This window comes from Vicia villosa, linkage group LG4, assembly GCF_029867415.1.
Source record: "Vicia villosa cultivar HV-30 ecotype Madison, WI linkage group LG4, Vvil1.0, whole genome shotgun sequence".
Lineage (NCBI taxonomy): Eukaryota > Viridiplantae > Streptophyta > Magnoliopsida > Fabales > Fabaceae > Vicia > Vicia villosa.
In genome coordinates, this window is record NC_081183.1 from 64,018,132 (window position 1) to 64,030,062 (window position 11,931).

The following is an 11,931-nucleotide window of genomic DNA, read 5'->3' on the forward strand; positions in this document are numbered from 1 at the left end:
GCGGCGAAAATAAAGCAAGAACAAAGTCGTGTGATAATGAATCAAAAGAATAAAAGGTGAGCGACTTCCATGTCCGAAAAACCTCATTGATTCCTCAACCATTTCAAAAATTCCTTGTGAGGGATGAGCACTCATGTTGAGTTAATTGAACTTAGGAGTGGAGAACATCACGAAGGGGGTGGGCACCAAATAATTTTGAGCCTAAAAATCCTTTGTTTCTGAAAAACATGAACTTGGCCAAGTTACAACCCCTAAAAGTCCTAATTGAAGTAGGGTTTATTTCAAAAATGCACTCCGATGAGATAGCGTTTAGCTGACTCCCAATGAAGCGTAACACATATCTATGTTGGTATTGTATGCCCGCTTAACATTTCATTCACAAGAGGTGGCCACCTCATTGCATAAAAAGTTTTTAAACTTCAAGACTAGCATAGGCTTTGCATTAGAATTATCATTCTCACAATTAACATTCTTTTGCATACAAAACATTTGCTTAAACATCAAGGAGGTTTCCATTATGAGAATCAGCAAAGAGATTAATCATGTCAATAAAGAGACTTGAGAACTCCGTAGAGTAAAAAGCAATTATTTGAGAGATTGGTTATCAAAGCAAGTTGTCTGAATACCCCATTGAGCATGTGCAGTTTGATGCCCTCGTTGTTTGAATATTAAGAGACAAGTGCCTGAACACTCCGTTGAGCCAAATCAGTTTGATACTATTCTTTATTGGTTACCCTGAGAGGAAAAGGGCTGAATTCTCCTTTGACCAAATCAGTTGATACCCTCTTTGATTGATTACCCTGAGGGGAGAAGTCTGAATACTCTGTTAAGTAGATGCATTTTGATTAAGTACCCTGAGGGGAAGAGTTTGAAGACTCCATCGAGTATGATAAAGTTGATTCCACAGTTTGGTTGACTTCAAGGGAAGTAAACTTGAGGATTATGATAATATGGGCATAATCAGGGGCAGTCACGACGAGGAATCTCTCTCGTGAGTTCAACCGATCTGGGGCAATCAAATCGAGATTTGACATCTCAAATTCAATCAATACGGGTTAATCAAGTCGAGGAATCTCTCTCTTGATTTCAATCAATCTGAAGTAGCGAAGTCGAGGAATCTCTCAAACTCACTCAATCTGAGGCAGTTACGTCGAGATTCGGAAAATCTCTTCAATGATCCATGGATCAAGAGAAAAGAACATTTCAAACACTTGAATATGCTGGGGAATAATTTTCTCAGGTAATTGTGGTGTAAGGATCCTTTCGAGACAAATATCTTTGTAAGTCAGGCCGCCTGGGGCATAATCTTTTTGGTTTGTATTGAGGGAACCGTCATTCACTTGTAAAGTGCAGTTGGCCATTATAGAGTGGAGAAGTATTACAATGCTTTTCCTCAGCAAGTTACTCTCTCCCCAAGTGTAGGAGTTTATTTATCCTGAGAGTATATTTCATTCCTCAAGCATAGGAGTTTATTTCTCCTAGAAAAGTCTCTCCTCAAGCATAGGAGTTTATTTCTCCTGAGAATTCATTCTCTTCCCAAGAATAGGAGTTTATTTCTCCTCGGAGTTGTTCCACTCTTCCCAAAAAGGTTTCCTTATCAGGATTTCTTATCCCCAACAAGGTGAGTCGAGGGGATCTCCTCATGTCAAAAATCCTCAAAGCAATGGCACATGGTGAGAAGTCAGAAGTCATTCTTCAAGTCAACGAAGAAGTATATCTTGCAAGTTAATGCCAAAATATCAAGATCTATCCCCACAGAGTTCTTAACGCTAAGGGGATTCTCCTTGGCGTTTACCCCTCCCGAGGTTAAAGACGAAGCTCAATCGACAATTCAGTGGAATATTCTCCAAAGGGCCCTCGTTATCTCTGCATATAGTAATCATTGCATTCACATTGCATCTACAAAAACGCGTAGCATTTCCATGAATATGGAGCATTACGCCATGGAAAAATTCAAACATGCATCAACGCATAAGCCAAGTTTGTATGTGCTTCAAAGGCACAAGGTAATATATCCCCAAAAGAAATCTCACTCAAGTGTGGATTGGATAAAAAGTCTTTCTTCGTAAACATCATTGTCTCTATGGTTATTTCCAGTTTGCTGAGCTCAATTGTTTGGATAACCCATACTTTGTGTGTGGCAATTCGAATGATTATCACTCTTGTAGAATTACACCCCGCCTTTTGGCGTAATGGAACCATGTAGTTCTTATGTTCCGTAAGTAACAATACCTCTTTCAAAGTCCAGTGCTTACTGGCATCATCTAATAGAGTCTGGTCGTCACCAGTCATCTCTTTGTATTCACTTTTTGTGAGTCCCCTTACTGCCTTTTGCATAAGGGATATCTCTTGTTTCTTGCAAGTTTGCCTTGGTTATTTTCCCGTATGTTGCGCGCAGATTAAAGTGCGAATGAGGGTGGGCATTCAACCCATCTCATTTTTTTATCATTTGAAATCCATACTATGTGTGTGGCAATTCGAATGATTGCCACCCTTGAAGGGTTACACCCCGCCTTTGCCCTGAGGGATCCATGTAATTCTTATGCTTCGCAAGCATCAATATCTTCTTGAAAGCCCAGTGTTTACTGGCATCCCCTGATTGATTCTAGTAGTCACTAGCCTTTCTTTCAGTCAAGCCCAATGATTATTGGCATCTCTTTCCTTAAAGTCCCATGGTTATGGGCATCCTTCAAATTCTGGTTGTTACCAACAAAAGTCCTGTTGTTACAGGCATCCTTTAAAGTCTGGTTGTTACCAGCAAAAGTCCTGTTGTTACAGGCATCCTTTAAAGTCTGGTTGTTACCAGCAAAAGTCCTGTTGTTACAGGTGTCCTTTGGTCAGTTCTAGTTGTCACTAGTCTGTTCCTTTAAAGTCCTATTGTTATAGGCGTCCTTTGGTCAGTTCTAGTTGTTACTAGTCTGTTCCTTTAAAGTCCTGTTGTTACAGGCATCCTTTGGTTAGGTCTGATTGTTATCAGTCCTTTCTTTCAAAGTCCGGTTGTTACCAGCAAAGTCCTATGGTTATAGGCACCCTTTGGTTGAGTCTAGTGGTTATTAGCCTTTTCCTTAAAAGTCCTGTGGTTACAGGCATCCTTCAAAGTCTGGTTGTTACCAGCAAAGTCCTGTTGTTATAGGCACCTTTGGTCATCTCTAGTTGTTACTAGTCTGTTCCTTTAAAGTCCTGTTGTTACAGGCATCCTTCAAAGTCTGGTTGTTACCAGCAAAGTCCTGTTGTTACAGGCACCTTTGGTCAGTTCTAGTTGTTACTAGTATGTTCCTTAAAGTCCTGTGGTTACAGGCATCCTTCGGTCATGTCTGATTGTTATTAGTCCTTCCTTTCAAAGTCCGGTTGTTATCGGCAAAGGTCCAGTTGACTGGCGTTTCTTGTTTGTGTCAAGCATTTAATTGTATCCCCTGGTTGGAGTCAGTAGTAACTGGTGTCCTTTCTCAAAATCACAATTACAAATATCACTTCAGAGTTGTTACTCCGGAGCGCAAATTTTTGGGTTCTTTGGTATTCAATCCACTAACACCTCAAATGTCCAGAACTTGTGTCGTTCGTACATTCAGGTCCAAGAAGATTGAATAGGGGCAGCTGTTGCACCCCAAAATTTGCCCATCTATTTATTCCTAAATGGTTTTCTCATCACATTCATATACATGTTGCATTTAGGTCATATTTCAAATACATGCATTCATATCGTTGTTATTGCTCAAAATTGACAAGAAAAAGGGGTTTCTAATGAAGGAGGTTCTTGATCAAAAGAAGAACATCTGGGGTCCATCTGATTGCTATATCTTCATCTGGTCCTCCCCAAAGTCAGGGTTTCCCAATTGTCAAGTTCAAAGCTTTGATAGAAAGATACAAGTTACAAGTTCACTTGGTCTCCCAAACTAGGGTTTTGACCAAAGTCAATGCAGTTGACTTTTTGGTCAACAATTTAATCAGAAGATGATACATGGTATGAGGTGGCATGGAATTTATGTTGAGACACTCAATTGGTTTCATTGATTGATGCTCAATTGAAGTGGGATCGGAGGTTGATTAATTAGGAAATGTATTTGGGTCAAAAGTTAAAAGGTTGACTTTTTGGAGATTTGGTCAAAACCGGAGTCAACATTCATGTGTGGGATTTTTGGTGGGAAAAGTGATCAAGAAAGTCAATGAAAATAAAAATAATAAAAAATTACTAAGAATGGAAGGTGGTTGGTTTTGGAAGTTTCCATAAGTGGAAATTTTGTATCATAGAGATTTTTGAGGTTTCTTAAGAATGGTTACATGGCTGACTTCAAGCCCAGATTGCACATGGTTCAAGGCATTTTCTCGAGGTGAGTTCAAAAGAAGAGTTGATCAGTTCATGGCAAGTTACAATTTTGTAATTGGGAGTTTCTCCATTTGGATTCTCAGTCAAAAGTTATAAGGGTTGGAAGTTGGTGATTTAATGCTGGAAGACTTCTAACACTTAGAAATTTTTCGAATATCTTTCATATTGTGCAAGGGTCTGACTTCGAGGATGTTTTCCATAATGTTCCAGCCGTCAATTCGAGTTTGCTCCAACTACAAGTCTGCTCCTCTCGTGGCAAGCTATAGCTTTCTAGAAGGAAGTTTTGTCAAAAGATGCTCGGATGCGAAGATATACAGCCTGGAAGTTGGCGTTCCAACAGGTTAGTTGAGCATAGCAGTTGACATAATTCTTCGAGAAGCCGCGTGAATGATCAAGGGTGGGACCTTGAGGACAATTTTCATGTCAATCCAAGTTCCGATTCAAGACGAGTTCAATTACAAAATTTTTATCCTCATTGCCGTTTGTAACTTTGCTCAAGGAATCGAGTCCAGATAAAGTTCGAATCAAGAGATATGGACAAGAGAAGTCGGTGCCTCGCTAAGTATGACGGCTTTTGAATGCAGAATCTTGCTGGGAATTTCTTGAACATTTCAAACGCCGAACATCAAAGCCGAATTACATAAGGATTCAAGCTCCGACTCGAAAGAGGACTAACACGAAAGTTGTTCTACTATGTCTCACGTTTCTACTGAATACGATAACTCGACGTTTGAATATACAGGTGATGAGATCTAATCGTTGGAATTGGAACATTCGACGCTGCAGAAACTCTAATGTTTAGCAAAAGTTTGTGTGCATACCATTCAGTCACGAAGAGCAAAGTTCAAGAGCACTTTCGAACATGTCGCAAGCAACCTCTCCGTGAATTTTCAACATGGAATCGATTCTATCCTGTATGGCCTTTGACATGAGTCCAAGAAGGGAGTGTTTGAGTGTGTGGATGATGGGCTAGAGAGTCTCGAAGTTTGCTACTCGAAGAAGCTAGCGGCGCAAGTCTGGCCTGACGGTGCGGCAGCGTTGAGTCAACCTCTTTGAGACTAGTTTTCACGCATATGTAGTCACTGTGCTAGAAATCTTTCAACATCACTGTTTCTCTACAACACGTCCTCTTCACATTGATCGTAAGCTCGAGCCGATTGAGGGGTCGTCGAAGAAGTGGCATGCATGCTAAGCGGGCGTCTTAAACGCTGAAGTCGTATTTAAATTCGCTGAGTTGGAAAAAAACAAACTGTTGCTCGAAGAGATTGAAGGCTGCAAGCAATGTCTTGATTAGTGCTCAAAAAAGAAATTGATTCACGCAAGCTTTCTTTACATTTTTAGTCTTAAGATTCTTACATGACAAGGCTTAAATATGGAGTTATTTAGTTGAGAAGAGGAGCGCATGGCCATAAGTTCACTTCTGAGATTCAGCCAGTAATGCATGTGTTTGTGCATAACACTGATGGAATAGGCCGCAGTGCATGCATTATGCTACGTCCTCGATTCATTACCCCATGGACCCATGCAAATTGCTGCATGAATAAAGAGAGAAGCTACAATACACTGATCCACACCATAGCTAATCATGTACACTCACCATATATATACAAAACTATTCACAAATTCAGGGGTCAATAATTTATTTTCTCAGTTTCACAAAATATCACCCTCACAATCATCTTCTCTCATCTCTCTCTCTCTCACTCTCGCCATCATAACCACCACAACAACCACCACGAATCTCCATCTCAAACATCATACTCCATCAACCTTGCGCTCTCATCATCACCGTTCAGTCATTGTGACCACTGCCATCTCCATCAAGCTCCCATGGTCATCGTTCACACCAAGATCTACAGAGTCTCGTAGCCGCACCGTCACTCTAATCATTCTCTCTCCATGAGCAACAACGACGCAACGGCTTCTATCACCATACTGTAACAACTTCATCACCTATATTGATCAACTCTCATCATCATCCTCTCAAAACTCAGTTCCAAGATCCAAGATCTTCATCAAACCTAAGTGCTTCATAATCATCATCATCTCCTTCAAGGAACAAAGAAAGCAATCTCCTCAAATCTTGATCAATATCTCTCCAAGTAAGTGACTCTCTCCATTGCTTTAGAAGCATATAGGCCTGGAACCCGTCATCAGGGATTGGGTTAGGATTTAGACCACCATGTTTGCATCGAAGTTGTTGCATATTCATTGAGCATGTATTCTGTTTGCGTGATATATACCTCTTATGAATGTGTGGATCGCATATTTGAGTTCCTTGTAGCATAAGGATTGCTTTGGTAATAATATTGTGCATTTTAGGGAGAATCTTGAATGTTAGGGTTTTTAGAAAGTGGTTCGGTTCGAATGATAGGGTAGGAATTAGAAGGAACTAATTGCAGATCCGTAATCAGTGCGAAAAAACGAGTGGAAAGGTGTTTGCTCTTTTCATTTCTGGTAATTTTCGTCCACCTCCGTCGTCGGCCTGATCGGAGAAGATGACCGGAGCAGAGCTCCGGCATCTGTGTGTTCACGTTTTTAGTTTTCCTCCCTCCCTTACGTGGCGCGATATCAGTGGGTATGTTCCCATGCTTTTTGGCATTTTTTGTCTTTTCTCAATCATTGGCATGTGTGTTGTTGAGTTCTAATTGGTTAAGAGTTATCTTTTGTCTTTTAGTAACTTAAAGAATTGACTGTCCAATTGATATGGGTGTGTGTTAAGTGTCACGAATAAAGAATCATACTGTAAAAAAACATAGTAACAATACTGAGTAAAAATTGAAATGAACTAATGGAATAAATTAGTGCATGCTGACCAAAATGAAACATGGGCCGTGAGACTTTCTGAACACATGGGCCTAGCTGTTTTCGTTTTTACACCACCTAGTTTTGGGCCCAGCGCGCCAGTAGTAGTTTTCAGTTCATGTTCTTTTTGCTAATGCACCCCCAGTTCAGGCAGATTTAGATTTTATTTTCAACTTTGTTTCTCTCACAATTTTGGCTTGATAAATCATTTTCTATTGCAATAAAAAATGCGAAAAAATATGTTTTAAATAGAAAAATGTGTGTAGATAATTTTAATATTTTCTTTAGAATTTTAGGACTTATCTTGGTATTTTTAATGGTCTATTCTCTAGAGTGTAGTCGATTTTGTTTCGGTTTAGGTACCTTGTGAGTTTAGACTTGATTGAATAACTTGCAAACTAATTTTTTCCACTTCTTTTTGTGTACATTCAGTAGAGATATGTAGAATGTCATGTATCAAAGAGGAAGTCTTGATTCTAAATTTTGGTATGATTTTTGGGCTAGTTCCTTTAGCGTTCGATTATTGTGCGTTTGTGTACGTTTGTTGTTTGTTTTTGCCCGTAAATGATGAGGCAATTGTACAATGCTTTTAATACTTTTTGAGGACATCCCTAGGATTGTTTAAGAGGTTTTAGGACCTGAGTTGTGAATTTTAAGTCATACTTTCATGCTTTGCTCTAATTTCCTTTCTTACATGTAAATAATTTGTTTTTGGCTAACGATTGTATCAAAACTTGTCCGAATGACCTATAATTTTGTATGAGACTTCTTGACTTGATTTCATAATTGTTAGACACCTATTAGAGGTCATTAGCTACTGACTTCTACCATGAAAATACATCTTTCTAACTTCACTCCTAATTTGAATTCTATTAACTAGTTTTGACCTAGTTTTGTATAGTTTTGTTAGAACTTTGTTTGTTTCAAGTTAATTGACTAACATAGATTGGTATAAGGTCTTGGACCTATAAAAGAACTAATATGCTACTGACCTCAAGTTTAGTTCATGTTTTCATTCACTTTTTGGTTTGATTAATTGATGTTTGTTCACTAATTGTTAAGTAACGATTCAAGCGATACTTTGGTAACTTCTTGCGAATATTTTCGTGTGATGTCATGATGCTTTTGTGTTTGATTTAGGACACTTGTTTCCTTGGTTTGCTACTGCCCTAGGTCTCTCTTCTCATCTTGTTGGAGTTGTAACTCTATTCTTTTGCCATGTTCCCTTAGACTCTTCCTTCTTTATTAAGAGGAATTGAGATAGGTTAGGATAGTTATCCTTGACCTTAGGGCCATTAGACTTAGATTAGAATAACTTAGATTAGAGAATAGGTTAGTTCCCTTTTGTTCATTCTTTTTCTTTTCAACTTTAAAACATTAATAAATAAAGAGGCGAATCACATTAAGAAAGTGATAGAGAAATGAGTGGGATTCATTCCCTAATCTGTTTCTCAATCACTTAGTGGCATAGAAATGAGTGGGATTCATTCCCTAATCTGTTTCTCGGTCACTACTTAATGGGAGAGAAATGAGTGGGATTCATTCCCTAATCTGTTTCTCAAACATTAGTTAATGGGATAGAAATGAGTGGGATTCATTCCCTAATCTGTTTCTTGAACATTATATAATGGGATAGAAGTGAGTGGGATTCATTCCCTAATCTGCTTCTCGATCATTATACATTTTATGTGATTCTAATCGCAAAGTAAATTCCCTTAAAAAATACCCAACCAAAAACACTTAAACTACCTAATAAAGGCTCGAATTAAAACAAAGTGACGAAGTGGTGCGAAACCGTGTATTGGATTTTGTTCATCATGTAGTTACATAAAAAACACAAACCCAAGTTCACTCTTTTGCCTTGTTAGGCGCTTAAGAACAGGTTAAGTACTTTCCAAAAGTAGGCGTATAAGTCTCCAAAGGTCGAGCATCGTGGATTGTGACCTTAACCTCTGTTCAACTAAAAAACATAAAACAAATGGAAACTATGGAGCCGAGCTACGGTCGCTCTGATTCCTTAATGGGATACGTAGGCATTGGGTCGCGGGGCCTAAGCGAGCACACTTGTAAATAATTCCTTCTTTTCCCCGTATTTCTTTTGCATTCATTCGCATTTAGGTTTAGACATAGATACACCCTTTAGATAGAAACAAACATAGGTGGATACCATCGAGTACGATGGGCGTGAGGGGTGCTAGCACCTTCCCCTTGCGTAACCGACTCCCGTGCCCTGTTCTCTGGTCGAAAGACCTTGTCCTTGTTTTGAGTTAGGTTTTCTTATATTCCTTTCCTGCGATGGGATGAATATATTAGTGGCGACTCTGATTCCATTTTTCGCGGTAGCGACAACTACGAACGGTACTGACACGGTCAACTCTCAAAGATCTAATTCTATCATCACGAACGGTGTAGACACGATCATCCTTCCAAGGTCTAATTCAGTTACTACGAACGGTGCTGACACGATCAATATTCGAAGATCTAATTCTATCATCATGAATGGTGTAGACACGATCATCTTCCAAGATCTAATTCAGTTACTACGAACGGTACTGACACGATCAATATTCAAAGATCTAATTCTATCATCACGAACGGTTTAAACACGATCATCTTCCAAGATCTAATTCAGTTACTACGAATGGTACTGACACAGTCAACTCTCAAATATCTATTTCTATCATCACGAACGGTGTAGACACGATCATCTTTACAAAGTCTAATTCAGTTATCACGAACAGTGTAGACATGATCATCCTTCAAAGATCTAATTCAGTTACTACGAACGGTGCTAACACGATCAATATTCCAAGATCTAATTCTATTACTACGAACGGTGTAGACACTATCATCTTTCCAAGATCTAATTCAGTTACTACGAACGGTGCTGACACGATCAATCTCCAACAAATACTCCTCAATACAAAGGATCCAGTCTAACGTAAGACTCATCCTAGGATACGACCTGACGTACGGTGTATTCTGACAACTATTAACACAGAGGACTTGGTCTAACGCATGACCCATCCTTCATCCTAACGCACGACTTTCCAGACATTTATCAAATGCAAATTGGATCCGGTCTAATGCACGACCCATCCTTCAGCCTAACGCACGACTTTCCAACATTTATCAAATGCAAATTGGACCCGGTCTAACGCACGACCCATCTTTCAGCCTAACACACGACTTTCCAAACATTTATCAAATGCAAATTGGATCCGGTCTAACATACGACCCATCCTTCAGCCTAACGCACTGTTTTCAAGACATTTGAATAATGCAAACTGGATCCAATCTAGCGTACGACTCATCCTAAAAAGTATAGCCTAACGTACGACTTACTTTGACACTCATCAATACGGTGGATTCAGTCTAATGTACGACTCATCCTAAGTATATCCTTCAGATACAGCCTAACGTACGACGTATTCTGACTCTCAATTCTATCAAGCTGGATTGCATCTTTAAGCCCATCTCAACCAAGTCTCTCAACATCTGGATGGCATCTCTAAGCCCATCTCCGGAGAAAGTCCCTATCCCAGCAAGGGCAAATTCCTAGGTATTCTAGTGTTCAATCCTCTTCTACCTTCAAATTCCGACAGGCACACATGCCAATCTACATCCTCAGGTATAAGAAGATTGAACACGGGCAGCTGTCATACCCCAAAATTTGCCCATCACATTTTCATACTCAAGCTCATTTGAATATCAAAAGCTCATAGCTTGAACATAGAAGACTAAATTGAGATGAGACCAAAAGGAACCTTTAGAGGACACATTGAGCTTTCCAAAAAGTCTTATAACACCTTCATGGGACCAAAATTGAAGAAGTTATGAACGGTGCAAGGTAGATGCTTTTTAGGAGATGCACAAAGGATACATTGAGCAATTTTGAGTTTCTACACAAGTGGGCCTAAGTTTGAATTTCTAAACATGATCATGGGTGCACTAAAAGCCCATAATCCCATTCTTCGATTTTTATTATATTATTATTTTTATATTGAGTTTTTGTTCATGAAAATTCAATTTAAAAATAAATAATTGATGGAAATAATCAAATATTTAATTGGGATTATATTTCTCTCAAATATTGAGAAATTTATTCAAAATCAATCAAGTGGAAACCGTAGGAATGAAATTGAGTCAAAAATAGAAGCCTTCACATAAGATTTTCTATCAAATATATTTCCACCAAATCAAATATTTTGATTGATTCTCTTCAAAGTTTTTTTTTACCCTAAAACCTTGCTCTATATATATATATATCACGCTCAGAATGCAAAAGGGGGACTTTGAGGCTGCAAGGGAATCCTATTCAAGCTTTAAAAAACGTGGAAGGAAGTTACATCGCAAACGAAATTTCTGGCTACCTCGTGAAAGGAATCCAACCAATTTTCTAATACTTTTTGTTTGTTTTTGCAGAAAGAAAAGACAGGAGAATTAGAAAAGTGTGGAATGGAGATCGAAGCACCGCCATCGTGAACCACAGCAACACAGCTTCCACACCCATTGAAGCCACGAAATCTGCAACCACCTCCTCCGCCAGGATCGTGCTCACAATAACAGCTCAAACACAACAGCCATAGGAAGATTTAAATTTGAAGATACAATAAAGCTAACATAAACTTCATTCAAACTTCAAATTCATTGAATTAATAACACAACATTTGTTTTGTTTTGTTTTTTGCAGCCACTCGCAAATCGCAGATAAGCATCAACAACAACAACTTCAGTACTAGCGTAGCTTTAACTCATAAGCCTCAGAACGAGACGCAACAACCGAAGCCGATTCAAAACAC